At 47.3% G+C, this 27,897-nt stretch overlaps 1 non-coding gene across 1 annotated transcript; it reads left to right on the top strand.

Annotated features, from left to right (window-relative positions):
* Window positions 1-21,378: 21,378 nt before the first annotated feature.
* Window positions 21,379-21,484, top strand: LOC122003247. Its single transcript, XR_006117897.1, has one exon. It is a non-coding gene; the product is annotated as a small nucleolar RNA R71 (small nucleolar RNA).
* Window positions 21,485-27,897: the final 6,413 nt, after the last annotated feature.

Genomic DNA, 27,897 nt, shown 5'->3' with positions numbered 1-27,897 from the left:
TTGCTATTTTGATAAAAATTAAATTTAATATTTTTTTTATATTTCTAAAAATACTGAATTTTTTTTTATCATAGTTAAACAGAAATACTTTGATTAGAAGAAAATTTGTCATGAAAAACAAATATTTATTTTGGTCGTAATAAATCTTTTTTTAGATAGAGTTATTTTCAAAATTGATTTTTTTTAAATTAATTTTTCATATATAAAAATATCAAAATACAAAGGTAGTCCCTCAAAAAATATTTTTTTTTTAAAATTCATGTCTGAAAGAATTTTAAAATATAAATTATATTTTTCTATGAAAAATTTATAAAAAATTGGATAACTTTTAAAAAATTCTGAAAATGATTATTCTATAGGAACACATGATTCTTAATAACAGAAAAAATTAAAGTTTTGAAAAATAAATTTTAAAATTAAAGTTTTGAAAAATAAATTTTTGAAGCATTATTTTTTTTTTTGTTGGTGTTGCAAGATTGTAAACTAATTCCATATTGAAAATACACAAAAAAGAAAATTATGAGTTTATAAGAAAAAAATATTTTTATGGTATGAGGTATTTTTGGTAAAGCTCAAGAGTAAAATCATAAGAGCTTAGGACAAAAGTGGGCAATATTATATTATTGTGGTGATATCTAAATTCCTTTTGGTCATAACAATTGGTATCAGAGTGAGATCACTCTTCACCGGACTAACCTCTAAAAGAAGCACGAACTAGAGCTATTGATCCGGTGATAAGGCCGGGGGGCCCTCATGAGGGAAAAGTCAACGACACGTGGAGGTCAACAGTCAGAGGGGGGTCAACCCCATGGGCTCGACGAGCGGGCGGGACTTGCCGATCACTAGGCAATGACCTTCATCCGAGAGAACAACCATCTGACCGTGAACCCAGATTTCCAATGAAGGAAAGAAGACCATATGTCCGAGCGGATAGTCCGCTCGGCCGCGGTGTAAGGCAAGAGTAAAGGCCGAGCAGTCTGCCCGCTCCGCCGCGGTGTCAGGCTACGAGAGATGAGCAGGTGACGATCCTGAACCTTCCCGGACGGACGACCACCTACGCCAGATCAAAGGTGAATATCCTGGCCGAGCGGTTTGATGGTCGATCTGGGGAGAGGAAGTCAAAAAGTATGGGACAGTGTGGACGTCATCTTAGTAACCCCTGTCGCTGACAACAGGCATGTTCGAGGACCAGGCCATACTTAGTATCGTACGACAAAGGATTCTGCTGTCACATCAAAGAGACGCTCAGACTATAGCAGTATGGCGTCAGACATGCTCTTCTGACAAGCCCATGCTGCGGTATGGTATAGGACACGTGTACACCTCGGTTTGTGTGCACCAAGCTCCCATAGCTCTATATAAGAGCCCTTAGACTTCACCGGAGGTATGAAATCTCTGATCCTGGAAGCCACCTTCTTGTTCTCCACTTGCCTGACTTGAGCGTCGGAGGATCGTCGCCGGGAACCCCTTCCCGGCCCGATTTCTTTGCAGGTTCGCTGGAGCACCTTGCGATCGACCGGAGATCTACGTCAGCAACTTGGAGAGCGCCACGTGCCCAGCGTCCGTTGATTCAGCTTTCGGACAGGATCAATTTGGCGCCGTCTGTGGGAACGCTCCTGCATCCGATCGGAAGCAATGGACGAGGCTGGACGACCACACTCGGTGATGCTCTCCATGGAGGAGCTCGACGCTTTGATCGAGACAAGAGCCACTAAGCTTGTGGAACAGAGACAAAAGTCGCAAGCCGAGCGGGTGGAACAACAAGCAACATCAGCATCAGGTGGCCGAGCGGAAGCACCGCCGACCACAGTTCCATTTCATCGGGCCTTATTCCGCACTCCTGAAGCCACAACAGTTAATCGTGATCGAGGATCTTCTTCAGATGAAGTACCAAGACGAGACAGCAGAAAAGGCAAAGCACCCCGAGCGGACGCCTCGCCCGAACGGATCAACCGTCAATTCTCAAAGGCTATTCTACGAGATCCTCTGCCAAAGCACTATGTGCCTCCGGTGATTGATGAATACAATGGAACCACCGACCCTGCATCAATACACAGATGGGGTGAAGTGTCGGGTTTTTCTAACCACTCTCTCGGGATCGGCTCAACGGTGGTTTCGGAGACTTCCGGACGGATCTATCTCAAGTTTCAAAGACTTCCGCACGACCTTCCTTCACCACTTTGCGAGCAGTCGGCGCTATCAGAAGACTAGTGTCAGTCTGTTTGCCATCAAACAAGAAGCCCGCGAATCGCTCCGAGCCTATATCCAGCGGTTCAACAGGGTGACCATGGATATCCCAACGGCCACCTCGGAAACCACGATGAATGCCTTCACACAAGGCCTCGTGGATGGGGACTTCTTCCGATCGCTCATTCGGAAATCGTCCCGAGACTACGACCATATGCTACACCGGGCCAACGAATACATCAACGTGGAGGAAGCCCAAGCGACACGTAGAAAGGAAACTCCCACCGAGCGGGCTCCCCCTGCCGAGCGGAAGCCTCACACTGCTCATCACCCGCCCAGAGGATCGAGGGCCGAAGTAATCCGCTCCCCCCATGCGAGGTCCCATGTGCAAGAGGTAGCTGCCGAGCGGCCTAAGCCAAAGAAGAAATGGACCCCAATGTTCTGCTCGTTCCACCGGACGGACACACACAACACAAGAGATTGCCGGAGTCTTCCTCTAATCGCCCACCTCGTTGCCCGGAGTGGCGGCCGTCGATCGCCATCATCCGACAGGTGACAGAGACCTCGTGAAGCCGAACGGACGATACCCGACAAGCGGCAAAGACAGACCCCCGAGCGGCATCATACTCCGAGGCATGAAGACAATCCCCGGATGTCTAGGGAGCGGCCTCGACCGTCCGCTCAGGAAGAAGAAAATAGAAGTAACACTTCCCGAGGCGAAATCAACATTATAGCTGGCGGGCCGACCGGAGGTGACTCTAACCGAGCAAGGAAGGCGAGCGTCCGGCAACTCCAGATCCATGCGGTCGGTTGCAGCTAGGAACGGGCGAGCGAACCCGAAATCAGTTTCGGGCCCAAGGACTTGGAGGGAGTCGAAGTGCCACATGACGACGCTCTCCTCATCAAAGCGGTAATAGCCAACTACACTATTCACCGTGTTTTTATTGACACAGGAAGCTCAGTCAATATTATATTCAAAAAGGCCTTCGATCAACTACAAATTGATCGAGCCGAGCTGCTGCCCATGATAACCCCCCTCTACGGGTTTACGGGCAATGAAGTTCAGCCGGTCGGACAGATCCGGCTGGCCATTTCGCTGGGAGAGGAGCCGCTCAGAAGGACGCGGACTGCAAACTTCGTTGTGGTGGACTCTCCGTCGGCATACAATGTCATATTGGGACGACTGGCTCTCAGTGAATTTCGAGCGGTCGTCTCCACCTTCCACCAGAAAATCAAGTTCCCGGTTGAAGACAAAGTGGGAGAAGTACGAGGAGATCAACTAGCGGCTCGGCGATGCTACGTTGAGATGGTCCGAGCAGAAGCCAATTCCGCTCGGAAGACGCCACGGATCGAGGTGAACGCTATAACTGAAAAACCTCCCTCTTTGGTTTATGAAGAAAAAGAGAAAGTGCAGATTCACCCGACCCGATCGGAGGCCACCACGTTCATTGCAGCTGATCTGGAGGCAAGCCAGAAAGAGGAGGTGATCAAATGCCTCCAGAGAAACTGTGATGTCTTTGTCTGGTTGACGCATGAGCTGTCCGGAATTTCACCGAGTATAGCACAACACGAGCTCCACGTCCGACCGGACGCTCGGCCGGTGAAGCAAAGGAAGAGGGACTTCAGCGTCGAACAAAATGCAATCATCCGAGCGGAGGTCGAGAAACTCCTGGAGGCCGGCCACATACGCGAGGTCCAGTTCCCGAGCTGGTTGACGAACGTGGTACTAGTCTCCAAGCCGGGCAACAATTGGAGAGTATGCATCGATTTCCGGGATCTTAACAAGGCGTGCCCAAAAGATTTTTATCCTCTGCCCCGAATCGATTAACTGGTGGACTCCACAGCCGGCTGCGAGTTGATATGCATGCTCAACGCCTATCAGGGCTACCATCAAGTGCCGCTCGCCCTAGAAGATCAAGAGAAAGTTAGCTTTGTTACAGCCGACGGAACGTACTGCTACAATGTGATGCCGTTCAGACTAAAAAACGCGGGAGCAACTTACCAGCGCTTGATGAACAAAGTGTTCAAGGAGCAGATCGAGCGAAATCTGGAAGTATATGTGGATGACATTCTCATCAAGTTGTTCCGAGCGGCCGATCTTTTTAAAGACATGGAGGAGACTTTCCGAACGCTGAGGAGGTATGGAGTTAAGCTGAACCCTCAAAAGTGTCTGTTCGGAGCAAAAAGCGAGCGTTTCTTGGGATACATAGTGACCGAGCGGGGCATCGAGGCAAATCCCAGCAAAGTGAAAGCATTACAAGATATGCCACCCCCAAGAAATCTGAGGGAAGTGCAGCGCTTGACCGGTCGGATAACTGCTTTGTCCAGATTCATCTCCAAGACTGCCAACCGGAGCCTACCTTTTTTCAAAATCTTGCGCAAAGCCACTAAGTTTCACTGGGACGAAGAATGCGATTGGACGTTCGAAGATCTGAAAACATACTCGAACTCTCTGCCTGTGCTAGCCAAGCCAGCTATGGGTGAGCCACTTTGTATCTACTTATCTTCAACTGAGCAAGCAGTCGGCTCGGCACTAGTGAGGGCGAGCGGAGAAGAACCTGTATATTTTCTGAGCCATATTTTAAAAGATGCTGAATCTCGCTACACTGGGCTCGAGAAGCAGGCTTTCGCTTTGGTCCTCGTCGCTCGGCGCCTCCGTCCCTATTTCTTGGCTCATACTATCATCGTCCGGACGAATAGCCCATTGGGAAGAGTGCTATTGAACCCAGAAGCGTCCGGGCGGCTCATCAAATGGACAACGGAGTTGAGCGAATTTGACATTCAATACTAGCCCCGTTCGGCGATAAAGGCGCAGTCCTTGGCGGATTTTGTCACCGAAGTACAAAGGTCAGAACCCGAATCCATGTGGAAGATATTTGTGGACGGATCGTCCACTCGGCTCGGGAGCGAGATTGGTGTATTATTGCTCTCTCCCCAAGAAGAAAAGATGCATCTATCCGTCCGGCTGGATTATAGAGCTACGAATAACGAAGCAGAGTATGAAGCCCTTATAGCCGGCTTACAGGCCGCCCGACACGTGGGGGCCGGACGGGTGACGTTGCATTCAGACTCTCAGTTGGCCGCTCAGCAGCTCTCTAGTACTTTTGAGATTAACAACGCTCGGCTCAAACTCTACGCTGAAGCCTTCGAAAAGCTCAAGGCCAATTTCAGAGAGGTCATTATCCGGAAAATACCCCGAGCGGAGAACCAAGCAGCCGATGAGTTAGCCAAACTCGCAAGTTCAATAACGTCCGTCGTCATCCAGCAGCCAATTGAACAAGTATCTTTAGTGGCGCACGTCGACCGGATGGAGGGCCTCACGTTTCCGAGCGATTGGAGGACACCCATCACAGAATATCTCTGCTCGGGTGCTACACCTTCCGATCAGGAGGAAGCCCAGCTATTAAGAAGGAGAGCCGATCGGTTCACACTTATTGGAGACCAACTTTACAAGAAGGCTTTCTCCCGCCCGCTTTTGAAGTGTGTGAGCTCGGAAGACGCGGCGTACATCCTCCAGGAAGTGCATCAAGGATCGTGCGGAGGGCATCCGGGTGGACGATCGCTGGCTAAGAAGATCCTGTTGGCTGGATACTTTTGGCCAACCCTACAAGCAGACGCCGCTCGGACCATGGCGACGTGCCTTTCTTGCCAAAAGTATCATAACTTCTCACACCGACCGGTGGAGGAAATGAAAGCAGCTATTGTGTCCTGTCCGTTCGACCAATGGGGAATGGATATTGTGGGTCCGTTTCCTATGGCGACTGGGCAGCGGAAATTTCTACTAGTGACGGTCGATTACTTTTCCAAGTGGGTGGAGGCCGAGCCACTAGCCAAGATCACCGAGCAGATGGTAAAGAAGTTATCTGGCAACATATCATCTACCGGTTCGGCATCCCTCGTCGACTTGTTTCCGATAATGGGCGGCAGTTCGCAGGAAAGTTGCTCGAAGATTGGTGCAAAAGCTACGGCATCAAGCAACACTTCACGTTCGTGGCGTATCCCCAAAGCAATGGTCAAGCCGAAGTAACCAACCGGGAAATTCTTCGCATTCTGCGCGCTCGGCTCGACCATTTGGGAGGAAGCTAGGTGGATGAAGTGCCTGGCGTCTTATGGGCCATCCGCACGACCCCAAAGGAAGGAACGGGCGTCACGCCTTTCCATCTGGTGTACGGCGGCGAAGCGGTTATTCCTGTCGAAGTCGGCGTCGAGTCCGTCCGGATCCAGAACTATGATGATGACAACGCCGAGCGGAGGAACATGGAGCTGGATTTGGTCGACGAGGAGCGAGCCAAGGCGTCCGTCCGGCTAATGGCGTACCGTCAACGGATGAAGCAAAACTACAACCGGCACGTAATCCCCAGAGCATTCCAGGTTGGCGACCTTGTCTGGAAGAAAGTAAAGCCGGTCGGCGACGTTGGCAAGCTGGAAGCTCCTTGGGCGGGCCCCTTCAAAATCATCGAAAAGCTCCGCTCGGGTGCTTATTATTTGGAGGATGAAGACGGATGGCGGCTAGATCGACCATGGAGCGCGAATCATCTCCAGCCATACCGAGCTGGGTAAGAGGTGCGCTAAATGTAATTTTATATATGTTTTGGTCGTCCCTGTCCTTGTAATGCAGGAAGCAGAATGATAAGATAGCAAATATCTTCGCCGAACGGCCGTGTTAAAATTAGCCTTAAAGGCCGTCGAGCTCCGACGTTAAAAATCGAGAGACGAGCCAGCGTCTATAAACCCTCCGAGCGGAAGACCGTCGAGCTCCGACGTTAAAAATCGAGAGACAAGCCGACGTCTATAAACCCTCCGAGCTGAAGACCGTCGAGCTCCGACGTTAAAAATCGAGAGACGAGCCGGCGTTTATAAACCCTCCGAGCGGAAGGCTGTCGAGCTCCAACGTTAAAAATCGAGAGACGAGCCGGCGTCTATAAACCCTCCGAGCGGAAGACCGTCGAGCTCCAACGTTAAAAATCGAGAGACGAGCCGGCGTATATAAACCCTCCGAGCGGAAGACCGTCGAACTCCGACGTTAAAAACCGAGAGACGAGCCGGCGTCTATAAACCCTCCGGCGAAGACCGTCGAGCCCGGACGTTAAATATCGAGAGACGAGCCGCTATAAACGCCTCCGAGCGGAAGACCGTTGAGCGCCCGCTAAAAATTGAATGACCGACGCTATAAAGACTCCGGATGGATGGATACCTGATGGTACGACCCATTGTAGCGCCACCCCCATCCTCCATTAAGACAAGAATATAGCCATCAGTGACGGCAGGCTCCCTTTATAAAGAATACTTAGCGTGAAAAAATTATTAGGACTCAAACAAAGGCTAAGGATGTATATTGGTCCAAAGTAAAAATAAAAGCAAAAGATCATCCGCTGCTCGGAAGTAATAATAAAGGTGTTCGGCACGAGCGGCAGCGTGATAAAACGGTTCGAATACTCCTCACCCTTGAAATTAAAAAGGGCGTTGGGAATAGAGCCCATCATTAGGCAGCACTGAGTTCTTTCGGATCCCTTGATTTGCCCGCCGGTTCGGTGGTCAGAGTGGCATGTCAGAGTCCTTCCGTTGTTCCAGCCCCGGTTTTCCACCTTCATCAAGTCCATATCGCCGATGGCCTTGAGCCCGGTGGTGAGCTTTATTTCCTTATCACGCCGCTGCCACCGCGAGCCTCGAGCCGAAACCACTTCACCAAGTCAAGATCTATTCCGTTCTCGGCTTCCAAGAGCTTCTTTTCAAACCCGTGGATTATCTGCGCTTTCCCCGAGGTTTTGAGCTCAGTCTCCAACTCGGCGGTGTCGCGATGGCGATCTGCCCACCCGCGACTGGAGCGGATGTGATCAAGTTAAAAGCTAAACCAAATTAACCAACAAGACAAAGGATATACCGCCGCAAAATACACGCCGCTAGTTGGGGATCATGTTGCCATGAAAGTCGCGAGGGACTCGGAGAGTGATTTGTTGTCCGAACAATAGCATCTCAAATAAGTATTCCCGACGGAAATCGGCAGCTTATCACCCGCAGCCGCATCTGATCGCGACGCAGACGGCTACTAGGTGGAGGATGGTCTTAATTGTTTAAGGCGACGCGTCCGGGAGGACCCGCAAGGAGAGAAGCCGAAGGCGTGGCGGGGTTTTCCTGTGAAACCATAGATCATGGAGCATCATCACCCGACGGAACGCCACATCTGATGGGTCGCTAAGATCGTCGCTTTTGCCCTGCTGAGTCGCTGAGGAGCCTCATCGAGCACCACCACCTGCTGAGCAGAGGACACGATATCGCCTTTAGCCTCGCTTTAGAGAGACGGAAGGAATGGTCGGGACAACGTCCTCATCCTTCCACCGCCGAGCCACCAGACCAACCCTGTCAGACCTCCTTATTCTACGCCAATCTCTCAACTTAGCCTTAGCCTTGGCACGCCACATGATTAAATATAAATAAAGAATAAATTAGTTAGAACAAAGGTAAAGTTTAAGCTCAGGCAAAGGAGCTCGGCTTGACAGACAAGCTAAATATATACAGGAAGGAGCAGCTATCAATGCGTACTATCAATGTCTATCCGCTGCAAGATGAAGCCGGATCGCTTAAACTTGGCCTGTTGCTCCGGTTATTGGATGCCGCGCCATTTTCAGTAAAGTAAACAGTAGAAGAAATGTTCTTTCCAAAGGTTGTTGAGCTTCCATATATTAAAAGAACAAAACCTATCCTAGATTGAAATGAAAGTGCCCCACTGGATTGTTTCACATAGTAGTAAAAGTACTGGGGTCCAAAGGGATGTCGTCAAGCTCAATTTAGAATTACTACCCCGGCCAAGCCTAATGGAGTTCTAACTAGTTGGTCAAGCGATACTAAAATAGTTGCATACTTGTAGGATGAACGGTGCGGAGGAAATCGCCTGCGCCAAAAATTGATCTCGGAAAAAGAGAGCGGTCTTGGGTGCCATGAGGAGTCGAGGCTGGGGTGTGGTACTACTATGGTGGCAGGAGTTCATAGGTCCGAGCAGGGCGCGCCAAACCGGCTCTCCATGGTCGTGTAAAAGACCAGGCCCATGAGAAGTGCTAGCCATGGTCGAAAGTAAGGAAGAAATGCAAGGCGGAAGGGAAACAGAGAGCAGCAAGCAAGGAAAGATGGTGATAATACAAAAGGACAACTAATGAAAGTGCAAAGGAACGATGGAATGGGGTGAGGGAGGCTTACAGAAAGGATGATCAAGAAAGAGGCAAGAAAGTGGAGAGCCGAAAGATGAAGTCGCCGAGCAAAGATAGCAGAAGGCTCCGACGCGAGGAAGCGTAATGCGCGAATAGGGAGATCGAAAGCTTTATAGTGTTGGCCCTAATGGCCTACCCGTCCGATAAAGGTTGCAAGAAACGAAGCTCCATCAAGCCGCCCATTTCAAACGGTGTCCCATGCAGGATAATGGAGCGGTTGAGCAATGGTCTGACCTAACACGACATGATTTAATGAATTACCACATGTGGCCACGCTAAGGGAGAAGAAGATTTGGCACCCAGGGCCAGCCGCATTGACCATCCGTTCATTGGTAGAGCCGAACGGGCATAATGAAGAGTGTGAGCTGAGCGGATGAGCATTACCGAGGCCATCCTAGCGGCCATTACTCAGTCAAACCGGCAGTCCAGTCAGTCGGACTTTGACGCCTCTTTCGACTGGACTTAAAGGGGAGGCAAGTGATCCGGTGATAAGGCTGGGGGGCCCTCATGAGGGAAAGGTCAACGACACGTGGAGGTCAATAGTCAGAGGGGGGTCAACCCCATGGGCTCGACGAGCGGGCGGGACTTGCCGATCACTAGGCAATGACCTTCATCCGAGAGAACAACCATCTGGCCGTGAACCCAGATTTCCAATGAAGGAAAGAAGACCATATGGCCGAGCGGATAGTCCGCTCGGCCGCGGTGTAAGGTAAGAGTAAAGGCCGAGCAGTCTGCCCGCTCGGCCAGGGTGTCAGGCTATGAGAACCGAGCAGGCGACGACCCTGAACCTTCCCGGACGAACGACCAACTACGCCAGACCAAAGGTGAATATTTTGGCCGAGCGGCTTGATAGTCGATCCGGGAAGAGGAAGTCAAGAACTATGGGACAGTGGGGATGTCATCTTAGTAACCCCTGTTGCTGACAACAGGCATGTTCGAGGACCAGGCCATACTCAGTATCGTACGACAAAGGATTCTGCTGTCCCATCAAGGAGACGCTCAGACTATAGCAGTATGGCGTCAGACATGCTCTTCTGACAAGCCCATGCTGCGGTATGGTGTAGGACACGTGTACACCTCGGTTTATGTGCAACAAGCTCCCATAGCTCTATATAAGAGCCCTTAGACTTCACCGGAGGTATGAAATCTCTGATCCTGGAAGCCACCTTCTTGTTTTTCGTCTGCCTGACTTGAGCGTCGGAGGGTCGTCGCCGGGAACCCCTTCCCGACCCGACTTCTGTGCAGGTTCGCCGGTCGGTTGATGTGTTCGCGCCGAACGACGAGCATACAAAAAATGGTTCGAATACTCCTCACTCATTGAAATTAAAAAGGGCGTCAGGGATAGAGCCCATCATGGCAGCTTGATCTTCGGGGGGGGGGGGGGGGGGACGGACAGCTGGGCTGGTAGGTGACCTTTAGTCTTGAAATAATCAACCGCCACCTTAATAGCCTCTTCAAAAGTTAGAGACAACTTGTCGCTGAACTTTTCACCAAATTTGTCCGAGCGGACGAAAGCTTTTCGCACTTCAGCCGACCGGCCGGGCTCCCCATCTTGATATTCTTTGAGCGTGGCTCGGGCATCGTCAAGGGCAGCCTGGAGATCTTTCAGATCCCCTTCAGATTTGGCCTGGTAAGCCAAGCGGCTCTCCCATTCGGTGGTCAGAAGGGCGTCCAAGTCCTTCACGCGTTGTTCCAGCCCCCGGTTTTCCACCTTCATCAAGTCCATATCGTCGATGGCCTTGAGCTTCCGGGTGGTCGCGAGCTTTATTTCCTTATCGCGCTGCTTGACCAGAGCCTCGAGCCGAGCCACTTCACTCGCCAAGTCAGAAGATCTATTCCGTTCGGCTTCTAAGAACTTCTTGGCTCTCTCCAAAGCAGCCGTGGATTGTCTGCTTTCCCCCGAGATTTTGAGCTTTTTCAGCTCGTCCTCCATCTCGGCCAGGCGGTTGCTGATGGCGATCTGCTCCACCCAGTTCTGTGAACGGATGTGATCAAGTTAAAAGCTAAACCAAATTAACCAACAGGACAAATGATATATCCTAGTCGCCTGCTGCAAATTGCTGTCGCCTAGTTGGCTGGGGATCATAAGCGCGATGCGGAGCCGAGCGTCCTCCCAGGCTTTGGCGAGGGGATCTGTGAGAGTGATTTGCTGTTCGGGAACCGTTGGCCGATCAACAGCCAATAAGTATTCCTCCGACGGAAATCGCAGAACAGTTTTTATCACCCGCGGGCCGCTCAGATCATCTTGAGGCACAGCTGCTTTGCCAGACGGCTCGCCAGTTGTGGAAGGACGATCGCCTAATTGTCTAAGGCGACGCAGGGTCCGAGGAGGACTGGTAGGCGGCACCTCGGAGGTAGCCCGGGGAGAGCCGAGCGGCGTGGGGGTGCTCTCGGTGGAAACCGCCCCAGAGATCATGGGAGCATCATCACCCCGATCGGAACGCTGCTCATCGGATGGGGTCGGCTGAGAGACTAGCTCTTGCCGTCTGCATTTTCGAGTCGCTAGAGGAGCCTCATCCGCCGAGCGGCCCTCTACCTCGGCTTGAGCAAAGGACGCGATATCGCGCCCAGCCTCGTCTAGAGAGACGGAAGCGGTTTGGTCTTCGGGGACAATCTGAGTCCCCTCATCCCTTCCAGCTGCCGAGCCAGCCAGGACCAACCCCCGTTCGGCGACCTCCTTATTCTTCGCCGCTTCAATCTAAGCAGCTCTCAACTTAAGCCGCTCGGTAGCCTTGGCACGCCACATGATTTTAGCTGCAGAAACAAAGAATAAATCAGTTAGAACAAAGGAAAAAGGGCGAGAAGAATGCTTACTCATGCTGCAGGGCAGGTCGACTTGGACAGGGGACAAGCCAAATATATACAGCACTCCGGGAAGGAGCAGCTTATCGATGTTGTATCGCCGGCCGACCAGACAGTTGGCTGCATGAAGATAGGCTGGATCGCTTTTAAACTTGCCGAGCTCCGGTTGGGTAGGCACCGCCGTCTGCCATTTGGTTCGGAAAGCCGGCAGCTCGGGAAAACGCAAGTAGAAGAAATGTTCTTTCCAGTGCTTGTTGGAGCTCGGCATATTATCGAAAAGAACAAAACCTATCCTAGATTGGAAAATGAAAGTGCCCCACTCGGATTGTTTCGGATAGTAGAAGTAGTGAAAAACTTTGGGATCCAGTGGGATGTCGTTCAGTTTAAAAAGAATTACTACCCCGCTCAGCAGCCTAATAGAGTTCGGAACTAGTTGGCCGAGCGGGATACGAAAATAGTTGCATACTTGTAGGATGAACCGGTGCGGAGGAAATCGCAGCCCGACCAAAAATTGATCTCGGAAAAAGAGAACGGTGCCAGGCGGCGGGCCATGAGACCTGTCGGTGGGGGTGGCTAATACTATATGGTGGTCAGCAGGGAGTTCATAGGTCCAAGCGAGGCGCAGGGCGTCCTCCTCATCAAACCGGCTCTCCATGGCCGTGTACTAAAGACCAGGAGCGCCGGCGGTCGGCTGAGAAGTGCTAGCCATGGTCGAAAGTAAGGAAGAAATGCAAGGCGAAAACCATAGGGTCCTCCTCAAGTATCGGGTCACTTTTGACCTACTTAGGGTCTCCTCTCGAGCATCGGGTCACTCTTGACCTTCTTAGGACTTCCTTTCGAGAGGAGACCCTAAGTAGGTCAAAAGTGACCCGATACTTGAGGAGGACCCTATGGTCCTTTGTTTGAAGGGGGGGGGGGGGGGGGGGGTTTGTTAGTGTTGCAAGATTACAAACATAGTCCTACATTGAAAATACATGGGAAAAATTATGAGTTTATAAGAAAAAGAGATCTCTATTGACATGAGGTTTTTTAGGTAGACCCCAAGAGTAAAATCATAAGGACTTAGATCTAAATGAACAATATCATATCATTATGGAGATATTTAATTTTTTTTTTTGGTCCTAACATTTTTAATCGTTGAAATTTATTTTTCAAATATTATTTTTGTTTTTTGTATTGTACAGAGGTAAAAATTTTTTAAAAAAATTGTTAGTTGATAAAATCATCGTATAACACAGTAGAAAGTTTTATCTCAAAATGTGAATAGAAGGCATGCAAAATAATTATTTTGATCAACAATGTTAAAAACTAAAGCAAAAATTTAAAGCATGCAAAAAAAAAATATTAGATTAAACATGATTTAAGAATTCAAAATAAGTTCTTATTAACTGAATTTATCAGTCCGATGATAAATTTCTCGATCTTTTTGTGCAATTGAGTTAGCATTTCTCCTTTTTGCATCCGGAGGTTTGTCAACTGATTTCTGAGCAAGTCCCATCTTACTAGGTTAGCCTCCGATGTCTCTTCGTATAGCTTTAGGAATTTCTCCCAGAGTTCCTTGCCAGAGTCGTAGACACTGATTCGGATGACTTCTTGCGGTGACAGAACGTTTAGCATATGGAACTTTGTTTTGTCATTTGCCACAGAATCGGCTTGCTCCTTCTTGCTCTAAAATTGTTCCCTTTTTTTAACTCATTGCTAATCTCTAGGTGCTATAAAATCATATTTAATCATAAGTAATATATCGAAATATGTTTTAAAGAATATCTCCATTTCTTTTTCTAGATCATGAAGTCCCCCTCGAACTTTAGTGGATGAATGTCTGCTCTAGCCATTTGTGCTTTAGATGGCGAGTAGTTTTTCTGAAGCGTCCTTGATCTGATACCACTTGTAAGTTCTGTGCAATCAACTAGAGGGGGGTGAATAACCCTGATCCGGTTGTAAGAACAGGGGATCCCCGTCCGGTGGGGTCAACGCCACGTGGAAGTCAAAAAGGCAGGTGGCCGGCCGGAGAGGGGGTGGGCTGATCGGCCGGCCGGCCGGTGTCTAGGTGATGGTTAGAGGCGCCCTGTTGAAAGTCAGGGTTCCGGCGCTCAACGACCAATATCACAAAGCCGAGCGGATCGCTTGGCCGAATACACGAGGTAGCATACTGCTAATAGTCTCTACAAAGCACACCACCGAGAATCTTCCTAGACCGTTATAAACCATTGTATGTATGTGCCTGGCCGGACGTAAGGCGGATGCGAGCAGGCCGGACGCTTGGAGGCAGGCCGGCCGGACGCTAGTTCGGGAACCAAGTGGAAAAGGACAAGGGACATCTTTTTCTGACAGCGGGTATGTTCCACATGTAGGCCATACTCCAAATCTTATGACAGGGGGTTCCGCTGTCCCATCAAGGACATGCTTTGACTGTAGCAGTATGGGTCAGTGTTCGCTCTCCGCAAGTATACGGAAATGTCGCAAGTAATATAAAAGATTATCGTATCCACAGGGACTGGAATAAGCACTAGAAATGTCTCAATGCGAATTAGCTAAACCACTATCCAATCGTTTCAAAAGCAAAGTAAAGGTAAACAAATCTAATCTTAAAGATCAACAAACAAGAGTTTAGTGTTTTGGATTATGCTAAAGGGAGATTCTAGGAGTTTCGGTTTCTTTGTAAGATTTCTCGAATGTAAATGGTTCACCAATTCTTATCCCTCAATTGCCAAACATGTAGAAAGTTGCCGGTTCTCTCTTGCAATAGACAACCGGCTAAGGACTGAGAAATGTATCTAAATAGGATTAATTAGACATGAACCTACGTTGTCCTTACACAGAAGCGCACCTATTACTATGCCTTCCTCGGATATCAACATAGAAGCCCACAACTTATTAATCTATCAAGATACAAGAAACTAATCACAAGATCCATCCTACTCTCTTGAATATTCCCATTTCCTCTTCAAGATTATCTCTCAAACGTCCTTACACGGGCTTGCACCTGTCACATGGATCCCTCGGATGATCGAGTGAGAGTTTATCTTTACAAAGTCCACAAGAAATCCAAACAATCAATCAAGAATGAGAATTAAGCACAAATCATCATTAATCATTCAAGATCTAATTGATACAAGCAAGACAATGTTATTGAAACAAGAAAATGGCAAATCCATAAGAGATTACATCAATCCATCATACAAATACTCCCTTAATCCTAGAATACAAGATCTACTCCATGAATCGAGGAAGAAAACCCGAAGAAATAGAGATTACAAGCATTTCTTAAATCCCCAATCCAAGAAATCAAGAAGAGGGGGAAAGAGAAAACTTATCTACGAAGAAGCCTCGTCTTCGGATCCAAACCTCGCTCCGGAGTCGAAATCGTCGAGATCTCCCTTAGAATCGCCCAGAAATCCTCCCAAGAATGGGAGGAAACCACCAAATCTTGCTTTCTCCCAAAGGGGGAGAGATCCCCTTTCAATTCATGAAGAAGGGTTTAAATAGAGGAGGGAATCGGGCGCCACACGGCCGTGACACGACCGTGTGAGATTCACACGCCATGTCCAGCCTCTCTCGCCAAAGCCGCACGACTGCAGTGTGTCTCACACGCCGAACCCTTCGCTCTCGGAAATGCTACACGGTAGTAGGTGCACGCACCACGACACTGCTTGGTCTCTAGAAACTCACACGGCCGTGTAGATCCACACGGCCATGTAAGGCTTTTGCTCTGGTAGGCTTCAAATCTTGACACGGCCGTGCGAGGTTCACACGGCCATGTCATCTTCCTCTTCTGTTGGTGCCAAACTCCACACGGCCCGAGCTCCATACCAGTGCAGGGCCGTGTGAGGTACACGGCCCGGTCCTTTCTCCCTTTGCTTCCTCCAATGCATGCCTAAAGATGTAGATTCTTCACCAAATCGACTCCTGTGTACAGAAAATGCAAAAGAAGTAGATCTCCGAACCAAAAGAGTAAATATGCTAAAAGGAAAGCTGGAAGTATAAAAATGCATAGATCAAGCATGCTCAAAATATGTAAATGTGCGTAAAAACATGCATAAAAGAGTATATAATCTACGCACATCACACCCCCAGACTTAAACCTTTGCTTGTCCTCAAGCAAAATGCTGCAGTCTAAATTCATATGTTCTACAACACATTCATAAAACCCAGTGCACTTTCCTAACTCTATCAAAAAGTTTCATTAACAAGCATGATCATGGAAACAAGTAAAGTATGGTTCAAGCATAAGAATCTTGTGCGCAGTGTAAAAGTAACTCAACACCCTTCAAGTTTCAATCCATGTCCTAGTCAAGTCGTCATCAAATTTGAATTCCTAGTGTTCCCAGTGAAAGACAAGTAACCAGTGATAGGCACTTACTCACCATTCACTTGGTTCATATTTCTCAACTAACCCAAGATCTCAAAGGTGTGCTCAATCTCAAGAGAAGCTAAACAGTCATTTCCCCAGTAACCTAACTCGGTCTCAAAGGGGTGACTTGCTAGATTCCACTCATGACAATTGTTTTTTATATCCCTTATTATTCTTTTATTTATTTTTTTTCCTTTTTTTTTATAAGTGTTTGCATTGTGCAAAACTTATTCACAAATGTACTTTTAGCACACATGTTGGGATATTTTGATTTTTCCAAATGAGCTTTAATGATTTGAGCCTCATCTAGTAACCAAAATGAAAGTTGAGAAATCACCATGGAAACCAAGTACTAAACAAACAAGATGAATCATGACTATTTCAATGACATCAACTATTCAAGCATCAAGCACAAGTGTAGTGAAGATAAAATCCTTAAGGTTGAACCAAAACTAAAACTCATCACCATAAGATTCTTAGCTTATTAATGCTTCCCAAGATAGAAAAAAGAACTACACAAAGTTTACTACTAGCATCATTTGAACATCATGAATCAAGACAATAATCGTGCTAACATTTCACTTGAATCCAAGAAAGCATATAAGTGAAGTTTTGATGTTCTCAAAATATATTTTTTTTTTGCCATGATTATTTCAAAAACAAACACAAGCAAAATAAAGCAACAAGCAATGAAAATAAGAACCAACATGAAAAACTAACAAAAACTAAAAACTGAAAACCAAACTAAACAATACATGACACCCCCCCCTCCGACTTAAACTTTTCATCGTCCCGATGAAATCAGTATGGTGGAGGAGGTGGAGGTGGACGAGGGAAAGGAGGTCTACGACGTGGTTGGCCAATAGGAAAACTAGGAAAACCTGGAATCTCACCCAAGGATCTATGATACTCATATAAAGCATCTACTTGTTGGCTAGTAAGCGTCATACTCTGCATAAAATCTCTCATCCTAGCCTGATCAGTATCATAATCCTGCACAAACTCAGCCACTTGACCTTGAAAATTCCTCGTAAACTGAAAATGATTTTGTACCTCCCTAAACTGATCATCAGATAAAGAGAAGCGCCCCTCCAACATTTTTCGTTGGGAATCTTGCTTCTCATGAAGTGATTCTAGAGACGTACGAAAATCTGAAAAATCAAACCTAGAAGATCCCGTGCCATATGCAAAAGAATGCCTAGCGGGCTCCATAAAGCTAGAAGGCTGCGTGTGTCCAGATGACGAGGGCTCATGATGTGGCTCAGTGTCTCCAGGTATAGAAGGGTTATCCTCAAAATCTAACTCAGAAATTACCCAATTAGCCGGGTTACGAATAGTAGTTCGTTCAGGAAAAGGAAGGGGTAAAGGAGAACCACTCCTCCTAGGAAACGCGAAACCATTCTCATCCCGAACGATCATTTTCATAGCAAGACATGCATCAATGTCAATCATGTCATTACCATGAATTATTTCCAACCCATCAACATCAAGATTTAAATTATAAGCTATTCGGGTAATCAAACCACCAAAAACAATCGATCCCGATGATGCCCTAGCCGATCTCAATAAGGTTTGAACAAAATGAAAACCAGAATCAAATTCAACCTTATAAAGCATAGCCCATAAAGCATAAAGCTCTATCTTTTTAACCACCCCATCACTCTCTCCCCTACCAAAAATAGTTTTACTCATGACTCTATGTAGATACCTAAAGATGGGGTTTTGCATATGGGAGGCCTTAGCTCTTGAAGGCTCATAAGGTTGATCTAACCCAGTTATTGCATTCCAAAAATGATTCCAATTAAACCTTGGATCAAACCTACGAGGGCTACCGGTGGTTATTCCAAAACAGGAATTAAAGTCACTAAATGCCCATAGAAATTCTTGATTCATTAATCTAAAAGAGATTTTTCCAGAATAATCATCTTCATTAGTAAAATGGACATCCAATGAACTTAAAAATTCCAAAACAAGACGAGGATATGTAGGCAAATGTGTGTACATAATATCACTCCAATCCAAAAACCCAATCATCAAATCTACATCTTCCCTAATTCCAAGCATATCAAGAATAGTTGGGTCCATATATCTAGTACACACTATCTTTCTATTGACAAGAATTGCAAATCTAGTTACTTGATCATCATTTCTAAACACAATATTGAATTCATTGTCATTACCTTCGTTGCGTGAAGTCCTTTTGCCTTTGCCCTTTACTGGTTGTTTTCCTTTGTCCCTTGATGGCTCCTTCTCTTTGTCTCCACTAGATCCACCACCCCCTTTGCGAAGTCTCTTCAAAATATTGGACATCTTGACGAGTTTAGATAGGGGAAGAATTATCTAGAGTTGTGGAACTCAAAGAACAAAACTTCAAAGAACAAAACTTCAAAGAACAAAAGATCTTAGGTTAAGAGAACAAAAAGTCCAAGTCTTAGGGAGGAGGAGAATCGGATCTAAGAGATCTTGAGAGATTAGAGAGGGGTTTTTAAGAAATTGGGGAAGAAAGATATGTTTTGGAGAGTCGGGGGTGTGCGGAACACGGCCAAGATCTGGCCGTGTGAGGTAGGAAGAAGACTTTAATAGTTCTCCTACACGGGCCGTGTAGATCTACACGGCCTCCCCATCTTTCCTCTCTGGATTCTTTGCACGGGCCGTGTATATCCACACGGCCTCCCCCTCTTCCTTCTCTGGATTCCTTGCACGACCGTGTCTGGGACACGGCTTCTCCATCCTTCCTCTCGGGATTCTTTACACGGCCGTGTTTTAGACACAGCCTAGATCCTTTTCTCCTCGGAAGATGCTACACGACCGTGTCTGGATGACACGGCCTAAGCACTTCCCTTCTCTGCAACTTTTCCCTAGCCGTGTATAGCACACGGCCGAGCTCCGTTTTGCACCTAACCTGAAAACAAAAATCAAAAGAATGCATCAAACTAAAAGAAATTTAGATACAGATCAAAACTAACTAAAAGAACCCTTGGGTTGCCTCCCAAGAAGCGCTTGTTTAAGGTCTTTAGCTCGACCAAACTTTATCATTCGCTTCTTTTCCTCGCCCTTGGAGGACAGATATACTTTTCATTTTTGTTGGGGGATCTTCTCCCAACATCTTCCACCACATTATCTCCTTTATTTGGTGGCCTTCCATGAGGATGGAAATTCCATTCCTCAAGTTTATAAATGCTTGACCTGCTACAAGCACTTAAAAGAGACGAGACATGGTTAGAGATATTAGATAAATCATATTCCAACTTTTCCTTACCAATTACCAAAGAAAGCTTATGATTTTTGACATCAATTATAGCTCCAGCTGTAGCAAGGAAAGATCTTCCTAATATGATAGGAATCCTAGGGTCCTCTTCCATGTCCAACACGACAAAATCTGTGGGAATAACATTCCCATCCACCTCTACTGGCACATCTTCTAAAATACCCAAAGGGTACCTGCAGGAATGATCGGCAAGTTGAAGTGCCATAGTAGTAAGTTTAATATTTTTGAGACCTAATTTATTACAAATTGAATAAGGAATGAGGCTAACACTCGCCCCCAAATCACAGAAAGCTTTTTCAAAAAATTCTTTTCCTATGTTGCAAGGGATATAAAAGCTCCCTGGGTCCTTCAGTTTTGGAGAAGTGTTCTTCTCAAAAATAGCACTACATTCCTCACTGAGCGCAATGGTCTCGACCTCTCCTCTTCTTCTCTTGTTTGACATGAGATCCTTCAGGAATTTGGCAAATCTAGGCATTTGCAGAATAGCATCGATAAGAGGTACCTCTACACAAATTTCCTTAACTTTTTCTAGAAACTTGCCAAATTCTTCATCTTTTTTGAGCATTGTAAGTCTTTGAGGAAAAGGGACAGCTTTGCTCTGATGGTTCAGTGGAAGAGTTTCTTCAACCTCAATGGTACTCTCCTCATTAGCTTGAATATGATTTGATATAGGAGGAGAGAGCTCTTCTTCTTTTTGTATCCCTTTTGAAACAATCACTTGGGAGTCTCCCAAGGTCCATCCGCTCCTAAGCTCAATCCTATTGCAATGCTCCATAGGATTCACATCAGGTTTTCCTGGAAGTTGTCCTGGTGCTCTGGATGATGAGGAAGCGAGTTGGGCAATTTGACTATCCTGGATCATTTGATGCTTTTCAGAATTATCCATTCTCTGGATGAGCTTTGTTATATCTTGCTTCATTTCATTCTGACTTGAGATAATTTCTTCAAGCATCTTTTCAACATTTGACTTTGGTAAGCCTTGAGAAGATAGATGTTGAAAATTTTGTTGCCCAGCTTGAAAATTTGGTCTTGCCCCCATAGATGGTCCTTGATCTTGATTGTTTCTGTAAGAAAAATTTGGATGACTCTTCCATCCAGGGTTATAAGTATTTGAGTATGGGTTGTTCTGCCTTTGATTGTAACTCATGATTGCATCACATTGTTCAAGTTGATTGATTTGTGCAGTGATAGCTCCCAATGGACATGAGTCATTTGAATGCTCTGAACTCCCACATACTTTACAAGATGTACTAATAGCATTGACCATATTAGCACTAGTCTCCATATTCTCAAATTTCTTTGTAAGAGCGTCCAATTTTACAGACAAAAGAGTGACTGCATCTACCTCAAACTTCCCTGATGCTTTAATTGTTGGGTTTACAGAGGAATAGCCACCACTTCTTTCATTTGCCCATTGATGATGATTTTGTGCTACACTTTCAATGATTTCTTCGGCTTCATCTAAGCTTTTGTTCATAAGTGCCCCTCCAGCAGCTGAATCAAGGGACACTTTGGTATGATAATTGATACCATTATAAAAAATATGCAACACTAACCATCTTTCCAACCCATGATGTGGGCATTGTCTGAGCATACTATTATATCTATCCCATGCTTCAAAAAGAGATTCTGAGTCAGTTTGCTTGAAGCTTGCAATTAAATTCCTCATATGAGCTGTTTTGCTTGGTGGATAGAACTTATCAAGAAACTGTTGCTCACACTGCTCCCAAGTGGTGATGCTATTAGGGGCCAAAGAATTCAGCCATTGCTTTGCCCTATCTCTGAGAGAAAACCCAAATAACAATAATCTAACTGCATCTGAAGGAACTCCATTCATTTTCATGATACCACATATTTCATAAAAGACCTCTAAGTGTTGATTAGGGTCCTCATGAGGTCCTCCACCGAATTGGTTCTGCTGCACCATAGATATGATTGCAGGTTTGATCTCAAAGTTATTAGCTTCCACCGAAGGTCTTGAAATACTAGATTGAAAACCTCTCGCATAGGGTGCTGCATAATCCTTAAGTGGGCTATTCGCCTTGTTCAAATGTTCCTGTTCTTCAATTTGCCTTTGCAGAATTCTTCTTTTATGGAAAGTTCTATCAATCTCAGGGTCAAAAGGAAAGAATTCCCCTGCAAAGTTAGATCTTCGCATACACAAGAACAAGATAGCAGATGGCAATTCGACACAAAAAGAAAAAATAGAAGGATCAAAAATGCAGAATTGAATTTGTACAAAAAGAATTAACAAGAAGTGAAAGTTATACAAGAAAGTAAAAACAGAAATCTACTGATTAGTTACAACTATGCAATATGAAAGGAAAACAAATGTTATGTTTAGTCTAACTCAATTGATAATTCCTAATGTTATAGCGCAGTCCCCGGCAACGGCGCCAAAAACTTGTTCGCTCTCTGCAAGTATACGGAAATATCGTAAGTAATATAAAAGATTATCGTATCCACAGGGACTGGAATAAGCACTAGAAATGTCTCAATGCGAATTAGCTAAACCACTATCCAATCGTTTCAAAAGCAAAGTAAAGGTAAACAAATCTAATCTTAAAGATCAACAAACAAGAGTTTAGTGTTTTGGATTATGCTAAAGGGAGATTCTAGGAGTTTCGGTTTCTTTGTAAGATTTCTCGAATGTAAATGGTTCACCAATTCTTATCCCTCAATTGCCAAACATGTAGAAAGTTGTCGGTTCTCTCTTGCAATAGACAACCGGCTAAGGACTGAGAAATGTATCTAAATAGGATTAATTAGACATGAACCTACGTTGTCCTTACACAGAAGCGCACCTATTACTATGCCTTCCTCGGATATCAACATAGAAGCCCACAACTTATTAATCTATCAAGATACAAGAAACTAATCACAAGATCCATCCTACTCTCTTGAATATTCCCATTTCCTCTTCAAGATTATCTCTCAAACGTCCTTACACGGGCTTGCACCTGTCACGTGGATCCCTCGGATGATCGAGTGAGAGTTTATCTTTACAAAGTCCACAAGAAATCCAAACAATCAATCAAGAATGAGAATTAATCACAAATCATCATTAATCATTCAAGATCTAATTGATACTAGCAAGACAATGTCATTGAAATAAGAAAATGGCAAATCCATAAGAGATTACATCAATCCATCATACAAATATTCCCTTAATCCTAGAATACAAGATCTTACTCCATGAATCGAGGAAGAAAACCCGAAGAAATAGAGATTACAAGCATTTCTTAAATCCCCAATCCAAGAAATCAAGAAGAGGGGGAAAGAGAAAACTTATCTATGAAGAAGCCTCGTCTTCGGATCCAAACCTCACTCCGGAGTCGAAATCGTCGAGATCTCCCTTAGAATCGCGAAATCCTCCCAAGAATGGAGGAAACCACCAAATCTTGCTTTCTCCCAAAGGGGAGAGATCCCTTTCAATTCATGAAGAAGGGTTTAAATAGAGGAGGGAATCGGGCGCGACAGACACGGCCGTGTGAGATTCACACGCCATGTCCATCTCTCCAAGCCGCACTGTGTGTCTCCACACGCCGTAACCCTTCTCCTCGAATGCTACACGGCCGTGGTGCACACGGCCACACCGCTTGGTCTCTGAAATCTCACACGCCGTAGATCCACACGCCATGTAAGGCTTCCGCCTGTAGGCTTATCTTGACATGGCCGTGCGAGGTTCACACGACCATGTCATCTTCCTCTTCTGTTGGTGCCAAACTCCACACGGCCCGAGCTCCATACCAGTGCAGGGCCGTGTGAGGTACACGGCCCGGTGCTTTCTCCCTTTGCTTCCTCCAATGCATGCCCAAAGATGTAGATTCTTCACCAAATCGACTCCTGTGTACAGAAAATGCACAAAAAGCAGATCTCCGAACCAAAAGAGTAAATATGCTAAAAGGAAAGCTGGAAGTATAAAAATACATAGATCAAGCATGCTCAAAATATGTAAATGTGCGTAAAAATATGCATAAAAGAGTATATAATCTACGCACATCAGTCAGGTAAGCTTTCTGACAGACACATACCGAGGTATGGGTTGCGGACACTTATGCGCCTCGGAGGACGTGCAGGAGCTCTTTCACCGCTCTATATAAAGAGCCTCACACTTCGCCGGAGGTAGGCGTGAGACATCTTTGGAGCCACTTATTTCATTGCTTGCTTGCCTGACTTGAGCGTCGGAGGGTCGCCGCCGGGAACCCCTTCCCGGCCCGGCTTCTTTGCAGGATCGCCGGAAGTTCACACCAGCATTCGAAGACCCACGTCAGCAACCGGAGAGCGCCACGTGCCCAGCGTCCGTTGATTCAGCATTCGGACAGGATCAATTTGGCGCCGTCTGTGGGAACGCTCCTGCATCCGAACGGAAACAATGGATGAGGCTGGACGACAACACACGGTGAAGCTTTCCACGGAGGAACTCGACGCTCTGATTGAGTTGAGGGCTGCCAAGCTTGTGGAGCAAAAACAGAAAGCAACGGCCGAGCGGCCGGAGCAGCAAGCAACGTCAGCGTCTGGTGGTCGAGCGGAAGCACCACCGGCCACCGTTGCATTTCATCGAGCCCTATTCCGCACCCCCGAAGCCGCAGCAGCTCATAGAGATCGGGGATCTTCTTCGGATGAAATGCCTAGATGAGATGCCAGAAAAAGAAAAGCCCCCCGCGCGGACGCATCGCCCGAGCGGATTAATCGCCAATTTTCAGAGGCTATTCTACAAGACCCTCTGCCCAAGCACTATGTGCCTCCGACGATCGGCGAGTACAATTGGACAACCGACCCGGATGATCATCTGGGTAAATTCGATAACACAGCTACCCTTCACCAATATACCGATGGGGTAAAATGTCGAGTTTTTCTTACCACCCTCTCGGGATCGTCCCAACGGTGGTTTCGGAGGCTGCCGGATGGATCCATCACTAGCTTCAAAGACTTCCGAACGGCCTTCCTCCATCACTTCGCTAGCAGTCGGCGCTACCAGAAAACTAGCGTGAGCCTGTTCGCCATCAAACAGGAAGCCCGCGAACCGCTTCGAGCTTACATCCAGCGGTTCAACAGAGTGGCTATGGACATTCCAACGGCCACCTCGGAGACCATGATGAATGCCTTCACACAAGGCCTCGTGGATGGAGATTTCTACCATTCACTCATTCGGAAGCCGGCCCAAGACTACGACCACATGCTGCACCGGGCCAACGAATACATCAACGTGGAGGAAGCGCAAGCAGCCCGGAAAAAAGAAACTCCATCCGAGCGGGCTCCTCCTACCGAACGGAAGCCTCACGCTGCTCACCAGCCACCCAGAGGACCACGGGCCGAAGCGATTCGTGCTCATCCAAGACCTCATGTCCAAGAAGTAGCAGTCGAGCGGCCCAGGACAAAGAAGAGATGGACCCCGATGTTCTGCTCCTTCCACCGGACGAACACACATAATACCAGGGATTGCCGTAGTCTTCCATTAATCGCCCACCCCGTTCCCAGAGGTGGCGGTCGTCGGTCGCCATCAGCCAACAGGCGATAGAGGCCTCGTGAAGCCGATCGGACGGTGGCCGACAGACGACAACAACAGACTCCCGATCGGCATCGCTCTCCGAGATGGGAGAATCTCCGGACGTCTAGAGAACGTCCCCGACCGTCCACTCGGGAAGAAGAAAATAGAAGCAATACTTCTCGAGGTGAGATCAACATCATAGCTGGTGGGCCGACCGGAGGAGACTCCAACCGAGCAAGAAAGGCGAGCGTCCGGCAGCCCCAGATCCATGCAGTCGGCTGTAGCCGAGAACGAGCGGAGGGACCGAAATCAGTTTCGGGCCCGGGGACTTGGAAGGAGTTGAAGTACCCCACGACGACGCTCTGCTCATCAAAGCGGTAATAGCCAACTACACTATTCACCGCGTATTTATTAACACAAGAAGCTCGGTCAACATCATATTTAAGAAGGTGTTCGATCAACTACAAATTGACCGAGCCGAGCTGCTGCCCATGACAACCCCGCTCTACGGGTTTACGGGCAATGAAGTTCTGCCGGTCGGGCAAATCCGGCTGGCTATCTCACTGGGAGAAGAGCCGCTCAGGAGGACGAGGACAGCAAACTTCGTGGTGGTGGACTCTCTGTCATCATACAACGTCATTTTGGGACGACCGACGCTCAGCAAGTTCCGGGCGGCCGTCTCCACCTTCCACCAGAATATCAAGTTCCCCGTCGAAGACAAAGTGGGAGAGGTACGGGGAGATCAACTGGCAGCTCGGCGATGCTACGTCGAGATGGTCCGAGCAGAGGCCAATGCCGCTCGAAAGGCGCCCCGGATCGAGGTAAACGCCATCACTGAAAAGCCACCCTCTTTAATTTATGAAGAAAAAGAGGAAGTGCAGATTCACCCAACCCGATCGGAGGCCACGACCTTTATTGCGTCCGATCTGGAGGCCAACCAGAAGGAGGAAGTGATCAAATGCCTCCAGAGAAATTGTGACGTCTTCGTTTGGTCGACGCATGAGCTGCCCGGAATTTCGCTGAGCATAGCGCAGCACGAGCTACATGTCCGACCGGATGCTCGGCCGGTGAAGCAGAGAAAAAGAGATTTCAGCGCCGAGCAGAATGCCATCATCCGAGCGGAGGTGGAGAAGCTTTTGGAAGCCGGCCATATACGCGAGGTGCAGTTCCCGAGCTGGCTGGCGAATGTAGTATTAGTCTCCAAGCCGAGCAACAAGTGGAGAGTATGCATAGATTTTCGGGATCTCAACAAAGCTTGCCCGAAAGACTTTTATCCTCTGCCCCAGATAGATCAGCTGGTGGACTCTACGGCCGGCTGCGAATTAATATATATGCTCGACGCTTACCAAGGCTATCATCAAGTGCCGCTCGCCCGTGAAGATCAAGAAAAAGTCAGCTTCGTGACGGCCGATGACACCTACTGCTATAATGTGATGCCGTTCGAATTGAAGAACGCGGGAGCCACTTATCAACGCTTGATGAAAAAAGTGTTCAAGGAGCAGATCGGGCGGAATCTGGAAGTTTATGTGGACGACATTCTTATCAAGTCCATCCGAGCGACCGATCTCTTCAGAGACATGGAGGAAACCTTCCGAACGCTACGGAAATATGGAGTCAAGTTAAATCCCCAGAAGTGACTGTTCGGAGCAAAAGGAGGGCGTTTCTTAGGTTACATAGTGACCGAGCGGGGAATCGAAGCAAATCCCAGCAAGGTGAAAGCTCTACAAGACATGCCGCCTCCATGAAATACAAGGGAAGTGCAGCGTTTGACCGGTCGGATAACTGCTCTGTCCAGATTCATCTCCAAAACTACCGATCGGAGCCTTCCTTTTTTCAAAATCTTGCGCAAGGCCAATAAGTTTCACTGGGACGAAGAATGTGATCGGGCTTTCGAAGATTTGAAGGCATATCTGGGCTCTCTCCCGGTATTAGCCAAGCCGACTGCGGGTGAGCCACTTTGTATTTACTTGTCTTCAACCGAGCAAGCAATCGGCTCGGCATTAGTGAGGGCGAGCGGAGAAGAGCCCGTGTATTTCCTTAGTCATATTTTAAAAGATGCTGAATCTCGCTACACTGGGCTCGAGAAGCTGGCTTTCGCTCTGGTCCTCGCCGCTCGGCGTCTTCGTCCATACTTCCTGGCGCATACCATAATTGTCAAAACCAATAGCCCGCTCGGGCGTGTATTACTGAACCCAGAATCGTCCGGGTGGCTCATCAAATGGATGACAGAGTTAAGTGAATTTGATATCTAATACCAGCCCCGCTCGGCAATCAAAGCGCAGTCCTTTGTTGATTTTGTGACTGAAGTGCAGAATTCAGAGTCGGAAGCTATGTGGAGAATATTTGTGGACGGATCATCCACTCGGCTCGGAAGTGGGATTGGAATACTGCTGCTCTCCCCTCAAGAAGAAAAGATGCACTTATCCGTCCGGCTGGATTATAAAGCCACAAACAATGAAGCAGAGTATGAAGCCCTCATAGCCGGCTTGCAGGCAGCTCGGCATGTTGGAGCCGGTCGGGTAACGCTTCATTCGGATTCCTAGTTGGCTACTCAGCAGCTCTCTGGTACCTTCGAAATCAACAGTACTCGGCT

Source organism: Zingiber officinale, chromosome 7A (genome assembly GCF_018446385.1).
Source record: "Zingiber officinale cultivar Zhangliang chromosome 7A, Zo_v1.1, whole genome shotgun sequence".
In the NCBI taxonomy this organism is placed as follows: Eukaryota; Viridiplantae; Streptophyta; class Magnoliopsida; order Zingiberales; family Zingiberaceae; genus Zingiber; species Zingiber officinale.
This window is presented reverse-complemented; position numbering and strand designations above follow the sequence as displayed.